We start from the raw sequence: 20,324 nt of genomic DNA, 5'->3' as shown, positions 1-20,324 counted from the left end.
GAGCTGGGATGTGAAGGGCAAGATGTGTGTAGTGAGATGTCAGAGAGATCAGTTTTGTGTCTGATCTAATTTAACGTTTTCATTAGTGATTAGCAAATGATATAACCAGCATGGTAATGAGTTTCTTCAGATTAAGACGTACTAGGAAACAACACAGACCAATGAAGTCAATTCAGAGATCTGGAGAGGTTAAAATATATGAGGAGGCTATTTGATCTGAGAGGCCACAAACTTGCTTATGTTGTGAAAAATCATTAAAGCATAGATAATTGTGGACTTTTTTTGTATTATAAGCACACCTAATGCTGGGATAACAAGAAAATCACTGTGTGCAAGTCCCAATCAATAGATGCCATACATCTTTAAATAGATCTGTGTGCCAGGCAGGGGAAGATGGTAAATACCTTTGTGTTCTCTTCAATTTGCACATGATATGAGTTGGCATTTCCACAGTTGCTACCATGTCCACAATGACCAGTTCTTCTTGCCTTCTGGCACCATCTGTACTTCATATTTTCTGGTCACCTATGGATGGCAACATAAACTGGGTATAACCAATGTGAGCAGAGGAAAAGAAAAGAATTATCTGTTATTTGAGTCTATTTGCATGGGCTTTCAGGCTCACACAAGTGAAAACTTCTCCAGGAAGGGAATCAGAAATTCACATTTATCAGCAGTTTTTCATAGGAGAAGAAAAAAAAAAATGGAATGCACAACTGGGACATAGAATTTGAATATTTGGTTCCTTTGCTGGTTATCTGATTAGCTTTTGTTACTGTTCCAAATCCAGCCTGCAAAAAATGGCCAGTGTGTCTTTCACATGACCTCAGTTGCCATTTTTGTTTACTTTTTGCATGACATGACTGCTCAATGCCACATTTTGTGCTGGGGGTCAGGATTTTCTAGAACAATTTCCAGTTCAAGCTGAAAGTTACCTTTCAGGTGACTGGATCTTTCCTTTTCTCCTGACTCTGTTTGCTGCCTGTCAACCCACGGTGACTTGGATTAGCAGTGAGTCTGAGAGCTACAAAAGCTGCTATGTTCTCCAGAAAGCGAAGAAATAAAATCTAGGTGGAGGTATTAAAAAAATTTATAATTTTACATAAGACTTTGGGTGCTTATTTTATTGTGCAATGGGTTTTCAGCACTTGAAATTTTAAGGCAGTGCACTATGAGCTAGAGCACAGTTGAGCTGGGTGGCTTCCCCATGTGGCTTAGAAGTCATGATGGAAAGAAGTGCAGTCAATGCTCCAGGTTAAAAATCTCTCAATTTTGCTTTCCATATCCTGCTGATTACGGCATAAACCCATGTCTACAGTGTTCCTTTTGATAGCTGTGTGATCATTAGCATGCAAATTTTGCTGTCTTACACAGCATTTCATTTTAATAGTTAATGTATGTGAATGTATATGCCTGGATTGTCAAATGCAGATACAATAAAAATATAGTAAATATCTTAAATCTGTATTTAGGCACGTACTGATTTACAGATGCACTTTGATGCATTTCAGAACTGTGAACACTCCAAGTACAGATGGGAATTGGCAACCTTTATCTACTTCATTGTGGAATGGTAGCTAGGTATAAGCTATGATAATGTTTGGGTTTTGACATTCTAATGTTTTTCTTTATGTATAGATTATCCTTATTGATATTACAAGGCAAACAGTTGGGAAAAAAGTCAGATTTGGATGAAAAATAAGGAGGAATATTCCTAATCTAAATAATGCTTGAAATCATAGTATTAGAGATCCATTTTTTGCACTCAGATAAGAAACACAGAGAAATTGCCCATAAATGATGAGGAAAAAAAAAATCTCTGCTAAATTACACAGCTAGGTATTTTCTTATTAACCTATTTGGCTGATACTCTTTAGTCTGTGTAGCTTGCACTAACAAGTTTACAGTTCAAGAAATCTTTTCAATTTCAGGCAAGGGATATAGAATGCAAAACACTTCAGCACAGGGTGTTTGAGACACCTGGTCACGAGTCAGTCCTCAGTGCTGTTCCATGAATAAAATGGAGTAGCATCGTGTATCCAGAAGAGGGCACTTGTGGCCCTCCAGTCTGTCTGCTCAACCCAAAACACTGTCTGCACTACGAAACTTCTTATGACTGGGGGGAAAAGGCTTCAGAGACTCTTATCCGAACTGAGCCAGAGTACTAATAAGCAATTATGGGTTATGCGTGGCATCAGTTGGAAGATTTGCTTGCAGGTTTCTGCAATTAATGGGCATATTTATCACACGAGCTGCTATCAAAAAAGAGCAACACCTTTCAAGTGCCTTCAGAACTGCAGCTGGTGGCTGCAGAAAGCCACCCTTGTACCATAAGAGCTAAAGGCATTTTCTGCTGAAAGTTCAACCCGATCTATTAGGCTTGATAAACATTTAGACTCTGACACTGGGGCAGGGGATTTGGGGCAAGAAAAATTGGTTTTCCATATTTGTTGTAAAGAAAAAAAAAAAAAAACCAAACCAGAAAGTTGATAGAATGTTGTACTTGATGCAATATAGTTCAGCATTTGAGGTCTCACAAGGAAAAATAAGCTACAAAAATTTTATCTGACTGTTATAAGTTATTAGACCCCAGCTAATTATGCCTTTGAAACCAAAGTAGGTACTTGAGAATGATAGATGGACATGACATTAGATCACATAGCATTGAAACCATAACACCTAAGTTCTATGTATGTGAACATAGCAGTCAAATTTGATTTTCAAGAGTCTGTAGTCAAGTTAGGAAGATTAGCCTAAGATACTTCAAATTCTATGCCTAATAGATGAGACATACAATATAATAACTTCTGGGGGGGATTATCAATGTGAATGAAGGTAGAAGAATAAAATTTAATCAATCTTTTTCCTCATATAAGCATTTGGTAGCAGAACGTGAAAGTGCCCATATTGCAAAAAATCATAGTATCCAGTGCACAAAATTAAATTGTTTTAAAAGTAATTTCCATTTAAATAGATTTGTTTTAATTAGGAAAGTCCCCATGAAAAGTTACAGATGAACTGACTGAGACACAGTGTTACTGTGCAAAAAACCTAACCTCCAGTAAATCCCTCTTCCAAGGGTCCTTGAAGCTTTCAGACCACGTTTTCCTCCACTGTTTTGTTAGAACTAACAGGACTGACTTCTGAGACATGTAAACTTGTATCTTGTGTCACATAGAGCATTCTGAAGACTGGAATTTAGTGCTCTCGTAGGCTAGACAAAAACATTTTTTAAAACTAATTGCAATACAAAAAATGTGTTTGTTTTACATACTTTGTTAAACTTCAGTGGAGCAGGTGTAGAGTCAAATCTTGATGAGGTAGAAAACAACCATTCCAACATTTATTGATGCTATTTAGTTTCCAATAAATTAATGTCTTTTATAATTACATCAGTTAAAGCATCTCTGTTCTGCTGATGGTAAGACTGCCAGGCAGGTGGGTGTGTGTGCTCTCTCTCTAGGGGGATATGTGGAGGCATGTGTGGCAGTGGTGTCTCTTTGCCCTTTTTTTTTTAATTAACTACTTTTTGCAAATTAGTCTTACTGAATGAATGAATCCTATACATTTTTAACAACTCTCCCTTCAGTTGCTATAGCAATACTGTGGCTCCCGTGATGTATGAGGAAAGGTTTTTAGGAAAAGGCTGCTAGACCAGCTGATGCAGTTGAACTAAAGGGGGGAAGCTATCTGTCATAATTCTTTTGAGCTGAAAGTTTGTTTGTACTGAGCATTATTAGTTGAGAGAAGTCTCTTCTCCCTATAAATCTTGCCTTCTTTAGATTTCCCTCTGAGATTTCAATACATCAAACTAATTGAATAACACTAGATACAATTTGTAAAGTAGTATTGTCAGATTCATTCCAGTTATCCCTCTATACCGTGTTTCTCACCATTACCCTCTTGAGTTCTTATTAAGTGAAGCTTGATGAGCTACGATGATTGCAGGGTCACCTTCTCTGATTCACAAAGAAGCTGCTGAGCAACAATATTCTACAAAGGATTACAGAACTAATCCCCTAGTTTCTCTCCCTCCAGAGGCTGTGTTGCTTATCTGTTCAGGCTGGCATGAATGACAAAAAGAAAAATGGCATTTTTTATTAACATATCTGTACTACACCTGTGGTTGAGATGATGTTAAATTTAGACTGTTGTATTCTTAATGCTGACTGAAAAACGGGTAACGAAAAGAAAATAGCTTCACGCATTCTCAGGAAATGAGAGTCCTGGAAGATTCATGAGTGATGTAAATGTCTACTCCATTTGAGGGGGCTGTGCTGTATTACATCAGATGAAGTTTGTTGTTCCCAAATTCAAATCTATATGTTGAAGAGCACACTCCAAAGTTGCAAAAAGAGACTGTATGGAAAATCTTTAGTACACCTCTTCTATGAGATGAGGAGGATGAGGAATAAGAGGGCATGAGGAGGATGAGGAATAAGAGGGCATGAGGAGGATGAGGAATAAGAGGGCATGAGGAGGATGAGGAATAAGAGGGCATGAGGAGGATGAGGAATAAGAGGGCATGAGGAGGATGAGGAATAAGAGGGCATGAGGAGGATGAGGAATAAGAGGGCATGAGGAGGATGAGGAGGGTGTCCATACATAATAGTCATGTGTTACTCTTGTGAAAACCTGTGAAGATCCCAGTCTTATATCTGCTTTAATAAAAACAAACAAAAAACCCGATCCAAAACAAACAAAAACCCAATCCAACACAAACAAACAAACAAACCAAAACCCCCAAATCCCATGCATTTATAAGTCTGGGGCAGATGTCCGTTATCATAAACTTACTTAATTTTCTTGTGTTAAACCCAGCAAGATTGCTTATGATTAGTGTCTATAGGACCAGGAGCACTTTATGATATGAAGAACAGTGAGAGGACTATTACAATACTGATTATGCATTATTTCTTGGTGTAGGCAGGAAGGAATCAAATGGTTCCACATGTCAAATACAAAGACTCCTGTTGTAACTGGTATAAATTTTTCAATTTCTTCTGTCATTAGAAGGAAGAAAACATGAAAAATAGAAAGTGTTAGCATACTTTGTGATAGAAAACACAGTTCTAACCAAAGCATATTTTTTTCCCCAGTGTTTTCAGGGACATTAATTACTGGTAGACTCATGACTGAATCCAGAATAAGTATGAATCGGTCCTTGGTCAGATCATGTAATGTATATGATGAACAGAGCTGATATTAGTTATTATATCCCACACCTCTGTTTTCTTCAGGTTGCTAGAAGCATATTTCTGCTAGAAAGTTGTCTGAGTTTTTTTCAGCACAGATATTTGTGATGGTTTTTGCTAAAGACAGCAAAATTAAGTATTTGCATTTTTTTTCGGGACTTTGGATGAGCATTTATAATACTATAAAGACAGCAGAAAAAAACTTTGTGGAGAGTCTAACCTGAAACATGACAGTCATTTTAAGTCATGTGTGGTAATAAGGAACTCAGAAAATTACTTCAGTCTATAGAAGCCTGATGAGAGAGCAGATAGTTTCACTAATTAAACACTATTGTCAGTAGGAGTGAGTAAGGAATGTTGAAGAAGCATACCTCATGATTATAATGAGCCTGGAGAGAGGCTGCTATAAGTTCTGATACCACTTATATGACTTCTGTAATCCAAAGCATGCAGACACATATCACTTAGATCATTGTCAGTTGCTCAAAAATATAATTTATCATTTTTTTGGTCTAATGATCCACCTCATTCTCTAAAACTGTTTCAAATTCTCCTGTCAACTAATAAGCATTTAGTTCTACTATAGGTTGCTGGAAGTTAGGGTATGGCTGGAAGAAATTTTATAGCCAGCTGGGTCTTTATCTCTGAAGTATGCAGAAAACCCTTGACTTGTAAAACAAATATCAGGGTGCTCCAAGATCATCAGCTGGGTTGGAAAAGACTTTCAAGATCATCAAGTCCAACCCTTGATGCAACACTGCCGTGGTTACTAGTCCGTGGCACTACGTGCCACGTCCAGTCTCATCTTAAAAACTGGAGCCAGGACTGTTGGTAAATGATGCAGAGAAGCTTGGGAGCTTCTGCCAGCTCCCTCATCACCCTAGGATGGATCCCATCTGGTCCCATAGACTTGTGAGGATCCAAGTGGCTCAATAGGTCGCTAACTGTTTCCTCCTGGATTACAGGGGGGCTATTCAGCTTCCTGTTTCTGTCTACCAGTTCCTGAGGACAACCTGTCTTACTGTTGAAAACAGTAAGAGGCAAAGAAGGTGTTGTTAAGTACCTCAGCCTTTTCTTCATCTTTGGTGACTACATTTTCCCCGCCATGTCGAAGAAAGAATGAAGGTTTTCCTTGCCCCTCCTTTTGCTATTAATCTAGAAGCACTTCTTTTTCTCCTAACAGAAGTGGTTAGATTGAGTTCAAAGTGTGCCTTTGTGTCTTTGATTTTCTTTGATGACCTAACTACGTTCCTAAACTCTTCCTGAGTAGTCAGCCCTTTTTTCCATAGTTGGTAAGCTCTCTTTTATCCCCTAATTTCCTTTAAAATCTCCCTGTTCAGCCAGGCTGGCCATCTTCCCCACCAGCTTGCCTTTCAGCACACTGGTACAGCCTGCTCTTGTGCATTCAAGACTTCCTTTTTGAAGCATGTCCATGCCTCCTGGACCTCTTTGTTTTCAAGGGCGGTTTCCCAAGGTACCCTCTGAAACTAGTCTTCTGAGTAGGCCAAAATTTGCTCTGTGGAAGTCCAGGGTAGAGGTTTTATTGAGGGCCCTGCTTTCATCTTGAGTACTGAAAACTCTATTATTTCATAGACACTGTGCCCCAGATGGCCTCCAACCACCTCATCTCCCACCAACCCCTCTCTGTTTGTGAACAGAAGGTCTAGCAGGGCCCCACCCTTGGTAGGCTCATTTACCAGCTGGAGCAGGAAATTATCCTCTATACACTCCAGGAATCTCTGAGACTGACTCTTCTCTGCTGTGTTGTTTCCAGCAGACATCCAGCAGGTTAAAGTCTCCCACAAGAACAAGGGCTGGCAATTTTGAGACATCCGCCAGCTACTTGAAAAATAATTCATCACCCTCATCATCCTGATTGGGTGGTCTATAACAAACTCCCACCAGGTGTAGTGAAACAATGTTTATAAAGTTATAATAATGCACTAAAGCCTTTTCAATTAAGTAAATGTTTTCTTAACTGATGCAAACTGTATCCTCTCAATGCTACTGGATTTTATTTATTCTCTAGTATCCCTTTAGCATATTGATTCAATGAATATGATCTACTTTAGCAGCAATACTGATATACTTAAGGAGGTCTTTGTTGTTTTATGTCATTCACAATCTGTCACTAGTCAATGCATGCCATCTCCAGTACATTTATTCTTCCATCATATATGCACCCTAGGCACTGACTGTAGGTTTCCTTCTTTCACCAGTGCCATACTGCTTCCTGTCTTAAATTGACTTGTGTCTCTTTTCACTAGCTTTGTTCTCTCTGCTTGTCTCTCTAATATAATATATAATCTGAGAACTCTGAATCTTAATTACTCCATATGTCTCTCTCCCTGTATTTATTCCCTTTCAGTGCTTCCTGCTTTGCTTCTGTGAATTTCGTTATTTGCCTTTCAGTCTGGCTTTAGACTTAATTCTACCAAGATCATAGTAGTAAATGCTCACCAGAAATACTACTGAATAAACAGTCCAATTTACTGTCATCACCTCTTATCTGGTGGTTCTGGTTCTGATAATATTAAGCAATTACCTCTGAGCAACAAGTTCACTCCTTCTGTGCTTCTCATTTCTCCAATTATTTTGTCTATCTTCTCTTAACAGAGTGATTTGGAGAAAATTACTTGCATAAAGTTAGTGAAATAGAATCATACAAGTGCAGAATGTTTTAGGTTGCAAGGGACCTCTGAAGCTCTCTTATTCCCACACCCTGCTCAAAGCAGATCCAGTCATCTCGTTTTGTTTAGCTGAGTTTTGAATATATCCAAGGGCACAAATTGGATATCCTCTCTGGGCAACCAGTTAAGTGTTTGATTGTTCCTCTAAGTATTTTCATCTCTAAGGATTTTGTATTGTTGCTGAGAGTTTGTGCTGTTCTATTGTCCAGGGATCTTCTACTTGGAATCTAATATACTTCATTGCTAGAAAGAAGCTTTTATACTTGAACTGAAGTTTGGCACTCAAAAAAATTCTTAGCACTACTTTTCTGAGAAATTAAATAAAAATTATGCAAGATTTTTTCTAAACTTAAAAATATGAAACATTTAAACTAAGCCCATCATTACAAAATTAAAGGAAAAATAACACTAAAACTGTCCTGTTTGTTTTGTCCAATGGATTGTAAGTCAATGTGTTTTTTCACAAACACACTGCAAAGCTACATCATATTACTGCTATTGTGTCATGTATGTGTGTTGTTTTGGGCATTTAGTAATTGTTTTCATTGACACCAAATGAGTAATAGAACAGCTGCATTTTCAGATGTTGAATCAGGAATTCACTGTTTTCTAGATGCATATTACATGCAGCTCTTGAAATTGATACTGATTTAGGTGCCAAAGTACCTTTCAGAGTAAGAGTAAAATAAAAACCCCAGAGGGATAAAGGAGAATACTGAATGCTTGAATATGACACCGTTTTATCATAGCTGATATAATTGTCTGCAAATTAATCAGTCATAACTAAGATAACATGCAGTCTATAACTACAGCCATTCATAGTGGCATATGCTCAGTCCAAATGCTGTTAACAGCTACTACTATGCAGCTCCCAGTTGTGTAACTGGATAAATTGATGGATACTGCCTTTGCATTATTGTTGTATGATGAAAATGCTTTCCTACATGGCCTTCAGAACTGAAAGTTCTAATCAAAGGTTTCTCAGGGCAGATCTGTATACATATGCAGTTTAGAAGTATTAAGGGACAAAGATAACATGCTAAATATTCAAATTATATAGGCCAGATATCCCCCTATCTCCCTCCTTCAATCTGAAATGGTATTACTTTGACTTGCTTTTAACTCAAAAGAAAATAAAGCTAGAAGTTTCCTTTGGATTGTTTTTTTTTCCTGTACCTCTTAATCCTACTTAGTCTCTCTCTCTCTGATTATTTTTCAAAGACTGAATTATTAATCCTACCTGTCCCAAGAAAAGAACTAAGAATTGGGACTTTATTTTTGACAGTTACCAAGCACTTCCTAGAGTAGGCAAACCTGTGACAGATGCAAGACAATTTTGGAAGCAATTTGTGAAGTGGTAATGGTTTTTTGCACTTCAATTTTGTTTGATTTATGTCTTGAGGTGAATCTCAGCATTAATAGAGTCAGTTCCATGCCTTCATTTGTCTATTTTGTGCTCCCTTTTTGATTCGAGTGATAACCTTGGTAAATATTCAGAGCATTCAACTGTATTTCTGCTGTCTGTTTCTTGAGAGAGTTACTTGTCTGTGCCTGCTGGGTAGGGAAGGGCTTTTCCTCAAAATCTGTCATGATGCTGACATTTGAAGTTCAGAAGAGGCTTACCCCAATACCTTGGTCTTTCAAATTTGTCTCAGCTTTGTGTGCACACACTATCATGGAATTTAAAAAGTTATGAAAAAAAAATCCTCTGTTATTAGTTAGCTTCATCTGGAATCACGTTTAAAACTAGGCAAGATTAATTTTGCAACACAACAAGTTTCTAAGACAGTAAAAGAAGTCTTTCATTACAGACGTGCATGATGGAAACAAAAAGGATCATAAAGAAGTGTAACAATTCCAAATTATATTTAATAACAATTCATTTTCATCTTAGTGCTTATTTTCCAAGAATCTCAAGGAAAATTTTGGCCTTGAAAGCTAAGGAAAATGACATGCCCAATGCTCTTAGACTGTGTGACATTGTTATGCCAAAGTAGCCTGAATGTCTAGTATGTTACCCTTCTGTTTCCCAGTTCTGAATATCTTTTGTCCCTTTTTGCTCCAGATAAAATGTGCTCTGTGTTTTCTTCTGAAGTTTAAGAAATGTAATTGACTATTTCTTATGAATGCCCTTGATTTATATTCCTTTATTAAAGTAATTTGGCTACTCTGTTTTCACCAGTTTTCATCTGTGTCACTTCTGCTGCTTTTAAGTGGCCCTTGCCTTTAGGAAGTAACCATGGAATAACTGAAGACCACTGAGGTCTTTATAAAGAATAAATTTGAAGATAGCACCTCAGTCAGTTCTTAAATTTGGGTTTGTGTTACCTGAGAGGAAACAATAAATTCTAATAAATCCCCTTCAGGACAGATAAATATGTTTAATAAATCACTGCCAGGCCATACCCTGGGCTTTGGAGATCTTCCAGTTTCCTTTGACTCTGCCCATTTGATGTGCCAGAGCTGTTGAGTACCCTGTTACCATAGCTGCAGGCACTTATGCAGCAGTTGGGTAAAACTTGTCCGTAGATAAATGCTTTGGATGTGCTTGTAGTAGTGTTCAGACCAATAAATAAATGGCAGTATATTATGCCGTGGCCTGAGCTTTAATTTATGTTTCCTGTGGTGCAGTTCTGTATTCTTACTCCTTTGGAAAACAAGGTAACCCATGTTTCTGAATAAATTAGTATGAAAGCTGAAAAATCTTGAACTATCAGTAGAGCTTTTTGGTTTTAGTAGTCCATTGTCTTTTTTTCTGTCTACAATATATAGGCATAAATATTCAGAATTTCTAACCTGATTGTGTTAAAGTTACTTTAGCTAATATATAAACAGGAAAAAGATGAGATGCAATTGAGTCAAGAGAACTTAACCCATAAAAACCCATCCCTGCCATTAAAATGACACTTGCCTTCTGAAAACAGTCTTTAAAAATATTAACAAAAACCTTTATACATTTACTTCCACAGCAGATGGGATGGAAGGAGAGATAGCTTTAGCAGGGATACAGCCCAAAATCTTGCATATTCCACATTCTGAACAAGTGGTGGACAAGCAGTTGACAGTCTGGTTTATCACTGCAGAACAAAGAAGCAAAAAATAATTAATTGTTCTTATGCTCATCCTTGTCCAAGAAACAGTACTGGAAAAAAAGAAAATGTTCCTATAGATGTGAGCTGTGTCTATCATAAATTTGAAGTAGCATTTTTATGCCTTAATTACTTGAGTTATGCTTCAGCAACTTTAAAACTTCTATTTAACTCTATTTAGTTTAATTGCTGAGAGTAGCATTTACATCTCACTCACTTCAGTGCCAGCATTCATCACAGCCAATTTATATAGAATTATTATCTGTGAAAGAACAAAAATGTCTTTTTTTTCGTTTTTCTTTTTTTTGTTTTTTCCTCCCCACAGAATTCCTTTAGGTACCTTGGATAGCATTCATCTGGAGTTCCTAGGCAAACTGTTAATACCTCAGTTTTGTTAACCTATTAACTAAATTTTAGTATCTTAATTTTAATGTAAAAGGATTTAAAAACTATGTAGATTTAGAAATGGTTAATTATTTCTTTGCCTTTAAAGAACTGGAAGGTATCATTTCTATTGTGTCAGTATGGGACCATGAAGAGCAATAATGAAAGAGCCACTACTATAAACCTAAAAGTTTAGCCCTTACTCTGGTGTGTCTCCTGGCTCTTGAATATGTAACCATATAACCTTTAAGTTATACTTAAGTACTTCTCAGTGGATCTGCAAGGTGGAGTTGTTTGTTCGAAATGTATGGGAGAAAGGTGAGAAAAGAGTGTGTATATATATATCCATCAATGTATATACAAAGTAACTGAGCAGCAGTAAAACACCTTCTTTTGGAGGTCTGAGTGGTGGGTTTTATCACTGAAAATTAGAGAAAAATGTGGGGTCTGTACTCTGATAAGCTCTCATCAAACATTCTTTTCATCTTTCCTCATCAGTCTGTAGGGAGAGAATGGGCTGAGTGATGGTTAGATAGCTGCATCAAATTTTTTTTCCCCTTTAACCTCATTTTACTTAGTTCTCAAAAACTTTGTTGAAGTGATATTGACAAGGTGCCCAAATGTCAAAATAGGACATGAATTTTTTTTTAAACCCTCTGTAAAATAGGTAAATAAATATCCTAGCCTTTAAAAAATGTGCAAATAAAGCATGTTCATAATTTTCCTTGAAATTAAATTTCCTTGACATTTCCTTTGAAATTTTCCATAGAATTATTAGCTCAAAGTTATATTTATGCAACACATAATGGAAGGGCCTCATCTGCTTTGTAGGTGTTGCAAGTTGACAGAAACATCTATTCCAATCTTCTAGCTTCCTGGGAATCAATATTGCAGTGGAGTACATGATTTGTTTAATTACACAGGCATAAAAAAGTAGGAAAAAGGCTACGTCTGTTAGAGAAAATATTGTTTTCATATTTCCTTCTTGAAAACAATGATTTTGAAGCAATGTAACACAGGTATATAACTACTGCATGTCTTAAGATATGATGGACAGATCATAAAAATATATATGTCTATTCATACACTTCTGCAGATGTGCTGATTTTCAAGAGAAAAACATATGTTTACTAAACCAAATACAGCATCAGTCTTATTTCAGTCTTGTTAGGCTTAGAATCCAAACCTTCTGAACAATCAGTACTGTTATTTAGAATATAAAATGCAAAACCTTACAGCTATTTTGGCATATCAAACTTTAAATTATGTATTAATCATATGATATTTGAAAATTCTAGCCCAGACTTTCTCAAAACTTTACATGGAACCTCCCCCATGATGTAGGGAGGTAGGGATGTGAGATTTGTGCTGTCTTTATTATAAATTTTCTTAAATGGAACAGTCAGAGATAAATAGTAACCTTGTTAATCTGTAATGTACGTATTTTTCTTCATAGTCTTTTGTTGGGGAACTTGCATAGGAAATGAAAGAACAGTGTTGCTGTGGAGATAGGAAGGCTACTAGAGAGTGAGGAAGGAGATTGAAGTAGACAGTGAGGAAAAGTTATTAAAGAATGGGAAAAGAGGTGTGTTTTGGTTTTTGTTTTTCCTTTTTTATTTTTTTTTCTTTCCTATACGACTGAAATGGGAAAGGTCTGACAGGAACACAAAAGGAGGTGCCTTACCAATGACTAACATATTTAAGAATGAAATTGAGTTGGAATCATAAGCTAATACTGACCTATTTTTTCATGTGGGTAAATATGCTATGAGAAAATACAATGACATTTTTTCTGTATAACATTTCTAAAAGAAATAACTCTTTTTTATTTAAATCCTATGTCACCTAACGCTTCTTTCCCACATAAAAAACCCCATAAAATAAAGTCAACACTGATGTTTTTCTCAGGAAGTTCTCAACTTAGTGAGTAGCAAGCATCTTACTGTACTTTTAATAAATACAAAAAACCCTATAGAACAAATAGTAAAATGTGTTTCAAAAAGGATGCAAAGGGACATAATTTCAGTATGGTAGTGTGCTAGTGGTGTGATTTCTAGTCAAAAATACTCCATGGTGAATGACTGCTTTACATTATAGAAAACCTAAGTGAAGATGACAGATTTCACATCAGGAGGTGCATAATTTCCTTTGGAATCCCATACTTTCTTTAGCAGTGAAACTAGCTATGAAATGTGTATAGCATGGGCTTTCAGGTCTGATTCACCCTATGGATCTTCTATTTTCTCATGTAGACACAGCCTTGGGGAGTTGAGGAAGGCAAGGGGAAAGAAAAGCCTTGTGAGACAAATTTGGATGATGGCAGGAAGAAAGAATATGACAGAACTGGAGACAGAGATGCAGTGAGATAGAGAGATGGTGGCAGTCTTGTTTGAGAAGGCTGGAGTCCATTGAGAGAGCTGTGGGGTGGTCTTGAGAACATTGAGAGAACTGTAAGGTCTTGAGCACAGCCTGGGAAAAAATGGGGATGAAACAGGGAGACTTATTCTGACTGCTCTGGAGAGCACCCCCAGTACATAGTTTGAAAGCTAATGCTTGTTTGTTCTTTGGTGGCTATCTTTGAAGTCTGTGGATGAGTATTGATTGTGCCACCTCCTGTGCTAGCCTGTGGTGCTATCTTGGCATTTCTAGAGAATCCTCTTTGCACTCGTGCAACAGCTTTGAAATGGATTTTAATGCTTCAATTCTGGTGCCAAGCTCTGCAGGCATGTCAAAAAATTCTATAGATGGAATATACTTTTAATTTCTGAATAGCAAACTGGGCAAACTTTGCTCTGATTGTGTTGATTTACAGCATTTTTCACATCTTAGTCAGCCTGCTTTGCAGGCTTACTCTTTGTCAAAGTGTTTATGTGTTAGCCTGTGTCAGTATGTGTGGGACATGGGGCACCATTGTTGGAAAAAGGGTCCTCACACTGCACCATTTGCAGCGAGTGAATTCAAGTGGGACAGACTTTTGTCCAGGCAGAGCTCTCTTGTACCTTTATTACTCCATGACTCTATACAGGCTCTCTATGGCTTCTCTACAGGCTCTGTATCCGAGCTCTCCAGTCAGGCAGAAGTCTTCTTCTCTCTCACATACCACAAACATCCATGTGAATGAACAGCCATGCTTCAAGCAGCTTTCCAGCTTGACCTTGTGATTCTTTTCACACACACACTAATCTTAACTCTGGCTAGCTTAAGACCACAATATTATTGCTTTAATATTTTCTTCTTCTTCCTTAGCTGCTCCTTTTAAGTATGAGCACATGAAACTGTCTTGCTTGGTTGAGGTGTTTGAATACCTCCAGATTCCATTGGTTAATGGAAGTTTGCTGGAATTTCATTTGGGTTCTGATGCTGCTCCAAATGTTTGGTACCTTTTAAAAATAAATAAATTTAAAAAAATATAAAAAACCCTAAGGCTTCATATCCATCAGGTAAGTAAATTCATCATTTGTGTTTGTTCACTGCCACAGGCTCTCAACAAAATGACAAGATTTATCAAGATTTTAATTTAGCAGCTCAGGAACCAACACTGTCATGGCCTTAGAGTAAGTTAGTAATTAGGGATGCAAATATGCTGCTCCATGGTTGAGACACCACTTCAGGCCCTAAAGGATAACAGCAGCTGCCAAGTGCTAAGGCAGCTGGTTATTGATGGTAAAGGCTGAATGCCCACTGGTGAAACAACACATCAGGCACCGACTGGGGAGTGGTACTGATGGAGAAGGAGGAGGCGGGAAAAGCAGACGCAAATTATATTTGGCTTGGGCTGTAATGCTAGAGAGAGAGGGCTTTGCTGCTAAAGTCAATAGGGCTTTGTCACCATCTTCCACAGGAGGCCTCTGGCACTGTAAGAACACATCTATGCCTGGATCTGGCCAGCATGTCTCCAACTTAGACATTAAATCTCTATTTAGAAGAGAAACAGAGCCACTCAATAGGGTTTTAGATAATCCCCACCTGTTACAGTGCAATCATTCTGCAACCATTGAAACTTTTTAGCCATCAAAAGGGGAAAACATGGAATTTTCTGCTCCCTGGGGATTTCTCCATGACAGCAATTAAAGACCTTCAATTAACCACGTTAAGTGTATCTGCTTTTCTGTCTATATGATATTAGTGATGGATATAAGCCAGAATGTTATACCAATAACTCTACAAATATATTCAGCTTCAAATCTTGAGTTATCAGGTTAAACTTTCTGCAGTTGTACTTTTTAACTACCTTTGTTTTGCTTTTTAATACAAAATTAATCACAATTTTCCAACTTTATTTAGCTCCGGAAACAAAACAAGCAAACCTTGTTTCTCATCACCTAGACTGCAAATCTAACCTTGGATGAAGATGTTTAAAGAAAATCCAGAATACCAAAAACTTATTTTGCATAATATTTCTTTCAGCAGTTTAGCATGGCTTTCGCATGGCTTTAATTGCAGGAAAGAATGCATCTGTATACTGTATTTTCCATTTTAAATGTCAATATTTAAGTTTACATTCAAATATATTCTCTCTGTATCTATGTATATATAAATGAATTTATAGATTCCATTGTTACAGCATCTTTTATTATATTAAATTGTAAGGAAGAGATTTTTCTTTAGCTTTTAGTTGAATAGAAGCTAGTTTTTGAGAACAATTGGGAGAGATTCACCTGGCAGCAGAATAAATCATGTTCTTGGGTTCCTCCTGGGACATTATGAGACTGTTCGTTCCTATTTTCAGGTCCAAGTTTTCAATCCCAGAGACTGGAAGTTCATTTTGCTTTGTGGCTGGAAAGAAGTCATACTCTGTCCTGTGAGTAGACAAGTGGTTCATCTTCCTGTGGGACACTTTCATTATAAGAGAGAAGTTCTATCTTTTTAGCAGTTATGTGGTCACTTGATTTGTGAAGGTCATGCTCTCTTCTTTGTGTTGCAGCTGGTAGAAGTGGAAAAGGGAAAAAAAAAAAAAGAAATATTGCAGACTTATGCTCTTATCAACTTCAGCAGCTTTTTATGTGGGTCATCCCGTATTCCCCTCTGATTCCTTTTTAGTCCTGTCAGTCTATGCGTTAGCATCGTTTTTGTTGAGGGAAGAGAGGTGAGACCATAAAGATAACACTTAAAGATAATATCAGTCAGGTAAAGGGGAAAACTTAATTACAGCCCTTTTTAAGAAGAGAAGTTAATATATTCTGTTTGAATACAGTTTTTTTAATATACTTTCTAAGCTGTACTGGTGATATAGACATAATATGGACACACTAAAAACCTGAAAATACTTCTGCCAATGTCTGTCCATAATATCTTCACATTTTGACAAAATTGTGTGCAGGCTTCTACATGCAATGTGAATAAATGTGGCAGTTTCTGCTTCTTGAAAGAAATAATCTATCAGCTTTGTATAATTGCATTTTTCACAGTTCTGTCAGCTGGGAAGAGTCTTTGACAAATAAGTACTGCTCAGATTAAACTCAAGATGCAGTACACCACTGAAACTGACAACTCTTATCTGAATAAGGAAAATAAACAGATTAAGTAAGAAGATACTGTGGTGCTTTAATTCATTAATTACTTATAAGTAAGCCATCCTGGTTTTGTCTGGGATAGAGTTCATTTCTTCACAGCAGCTGGTACAGTGCAGTGTTTTGGATTCATTATGAGAATAATGTTAACAACACACTGATGTTTTGCTTGTTGCTAAGTAGTGTTTACCCTAAGTCAAGGACTTTTCAGTGTCTCGTGCTCTGCCAGTGAGGAGGTGCACAAAAAAAATCTGAGGGGGAGCACAGCCAGGACAGGTGACCTTAACTGGCCGAAGGAATATTCCATACCCTAGAACATCGTGCTCAATGTATACACTGGGGAGTTACCTGGAAGGAGGTCCAATTGTGGTTCAGGAACAGGGTCTGGCATCGGTCAGTGGGTGATGAGCAGTTGTATTGTGCATCACTTGTTTTTCCTTGGGTTTTACTTTTTAATTATTATTATTAATATTATTATTTATTATTATTATTTACTTTGTTTCAATTATTAAACTGTTCTTATCTCAACCTACAAGTTTAACTTTTAATTCTCCTCCCCATTCCACTGGGTGGAGGGGCAGGTGAGTGAGCAGCTATGTGGTGCTTGGTTGCCAGCTGAACTTAAACAATGACATAAGCAAAGAAACACAGTCTTTGCTTTTTCCAGTGACCAGTCTGACAGCATTGCAACAACTTAAGATTTTCAGTTTCTATTTATTCTATTGTTATTGCTAAAAGAAAGATACACAGCTTATATTTTGTTGAGTAATATTCCTGCCTTTGCAGAGGAGAAAAATGAAAATACAATTTCCATCTATAAGTAGAATGTGAAAACTGGAAAATCTTCCCTCCAATGTGTGCCTGTGGGAGAGTGAAAGATTATTCTTTTGACAAGCCAACATTGTATATGCCAAAAGAGTAAATGTCTGATTAACATTGCTATATGGCTGCAACAACATATTGATGTTTTTCTTTAATTAAACTAGCACAATAGATGCTTCCTGGAGGTTAAAGATAAAAATGTGTTTTTATGCAACAAATACTGATACATATTTGTGCCTCTGACTGAAGTCTTAGGCAAGTTCCTAATAGTGTAAGGTCTGAATTTTGCCTTCCTGTTTTATTGTTTTATTCTTTAATCCTTAGAGTCATAATCCTAACTTCTTAAGGAGAAATGCCCTATACAGTTTTAGGTCACATACCAGTCTGCTTGATGCTCTCTGAGTGAATGTTACTATGACTTCAGATCAAAGACTGGCAAAGTAATTGTTGGTGATGTAATTACAGCCCTTCTGCAGGGAGGTCTGAGGAGGGGAACCCCTGAAATACCCAGATCATGTAGAGATATTAGAATGAAAGAATGCTGTGATTACCTAAGGAAAGGTTGGCAAAGTAGACAACTATTTCAGAAGCAACAACATATTCTCTATAATTGTTTTATTGAAGCTGATCAGCCTCACATGTTGGGAAAACATGCATGTCAAATCACATTTGCTTTAGTCCTTTGATGTTTGAAGAAGTGATAGTGCTTACCATGGTTATCCTTGTCAGAGCCACACTTACCAAAGAGGAAAGGAGATGTGGAAGTGTATGCTAACTGCATCCTGAGTTAGGGACTAGATTTAGCATGACAAAGATCATGTTCTAGACAAAGACTTGTGCTCTCTTGCAGCTGTTCTGTCCTGATTGCAACTGCATCTCAGTCATGGCAAAACCAGTACTGAACATAAATGGCTGAGGTCACTCTTCTGCCATTGGGAGCACTCAAGATGATTCTTGTGATACTTCCAGAATTAGCTACATGAAAAATAAGCTTGGGTCTTAGCTAGACTTTACTCAGAGGAAAGTAAAGCTAGAAAAGTTTTCATTGTGAGAAAAAAGTACAATAGGAACTTCAAGTACTTGTAAACTATGTTGAGAGGAAGGACAGTTATTTATGTAATGTGCAAATAGTTTCTTTTTACTTTAGCAAATGCTCTGAACTTCTGATATGAGCTGATTTTAGAACTCAGAAGTTCTTTTATGAAATCAGATCTCATGAGCTTAGGATATTATATACTGTAATTGACTAGTCCACAGATCACAAAAGCAAAAAATGTCTGGAGACTGTCTTGGGTGCTAAGATTTTAAGCAGATGTATTATTTCATCATATAAGATAATAATACAAATATATTTTTTCTGGAGTTTTGATGACTTATTTTCAATATCTTGAATATGTTGGGATTCAGGGGTCTCATTTAACTGAACCTGGTAGTGTGTGCCTTTGTCCTCAAGTAGTGAAGTAAGCTAGCAAGAGGAAGAGAGATGCTTGGACTTACTTGTTTGTTGAGAAAAGTAGAACATACGTGTCTGCATACCCTGGTCTCAGCTAATACGGAGAAATATACCGTATACTTCACAATTAAAGTTATTTCAAAAAAATTCTACTGAAATGCACATGAATATGAATCTGAGAAATTGAGAGATGGTGGTATGTCTCATTTTGTAGGACAACAGGGAGAAGGAAGTTTAGCCACATGAAATGTAATGTTGATATGTTACTGAAAGAAGAAGTAATATCACATTGGATTTTGTGCTTTTACTGTAATTTATGATCATGTCTCATTTTCAGAGAAGGTTTATTAAAGACATGGAAAATATAGCACCAAAGATACGTATTTGTCGTATATGACACCTAGCAATTTACAAGCCATTTCACTAAGACATTTTACATGCTAACACTTTATGTCATTTCATTTTACTTTTGCAGAAGGTACTATAACAAAAAGAGTACCAAGAAAGTCAATTTGAAGTATTTAGTTGTCTTGTTCTTTTATACTATTCATTTAAACATATGCAATTATAAACAATTTTCTATTTAATTTCATTTAGGAAGTCTGCAGGAGTTGCTTAATTAAAATCATAGAATAGTTTGGGTTGGAAGGGACCTTTAAAAGTCATCTAGTCCAATACCCCTGCAATGAGCAGGGGACATCTTCCACCTAGATCAGGTTGCTCAGAGCCCTGCCCAACCTGATCTTAAAGGTTTCCAGGGATGGAGCACTTACCATCTCTCTGGGCAACCTGCTCTGTGTCTCACCATCCTCACAGTAAAGAATTTCATCCTTACATATAGTTTGATTGTGCTTTCTCTTAGTTGAAAACCATTCTGAAAACTCAACCCTTGTTCTGTCATAACAGGCCGTACTAAAAGTCTGTCCCCATCTTTTGATCCCCACCTTTAAGTACCAAAAGGCCACAGTAAACTCTGCCCAGAGCCTTCTATTCTTCAGGCTGAACAAAATCAAATCGCTCAGGCATTCCTCATGGGGGAGGTGTTCTACCCCTCTGATCATCTTTGTGTCCCTCTTCTGGACTCAATTCAACAGGCCAATGTTCTTCCTTGTGCTGGCAGCCTCAGAGCTCGATGCAGTGCTCCAGGTGGGGTCTCATGAGAGCAGAGGGCAGAATTACTT

The 20,324-nt window shown here is 37.2% G+C and overlaps 1 protein-coding gene across 7 annotated transcripts in view; it reads left to right on the top strand.

Annotated features, from left to right (window-relative positions):
* Positions 1-20,324, top strand: part of SGCZ (sarcoglycan zeta) — a 442,608-nt gene that overhangs the window by 37,019 nt on the left and 385,265 nt on the right. Inside the window, exon 2 of one of the 7 annotated variants that reach the window (XM_050337619.1) lies at positions 16,088-16,159. The exons of the other annotated variants lie outside the window; for them this stretch is intronic. The gene's annotated coding sequence lies outside the window, so the exon portion shown is untranslated. The remainder of the gene's footprint in view (positions 1-16,087; positions 16,160-20,324) is intronic. 7 annotated transcript variants of the gene reach the window in all.

This window comes from Myiozetetes cayanensis, unplaced genomic scaffold, assembly GCF_022539395.1.
Source record: "Myiozetetes cayanensis isolate MyiCay16 unplaced genomic scaffold, myiCay2020 scf7, whole genome shotgun sequence".
In the NCBI taxonomy this organism is placed as follows: Eukaryota; Metazoa; Chordata; class Aves; order Passeriformes; family Tyrannidae; genus Myiozetetes; species Myiozetetes cayanensis.
The sequence above is the reverse complement of the archived record's forward strand: the minus strand, read 5'-3'. Positions and strand labels throughout refer to the sequence as shown.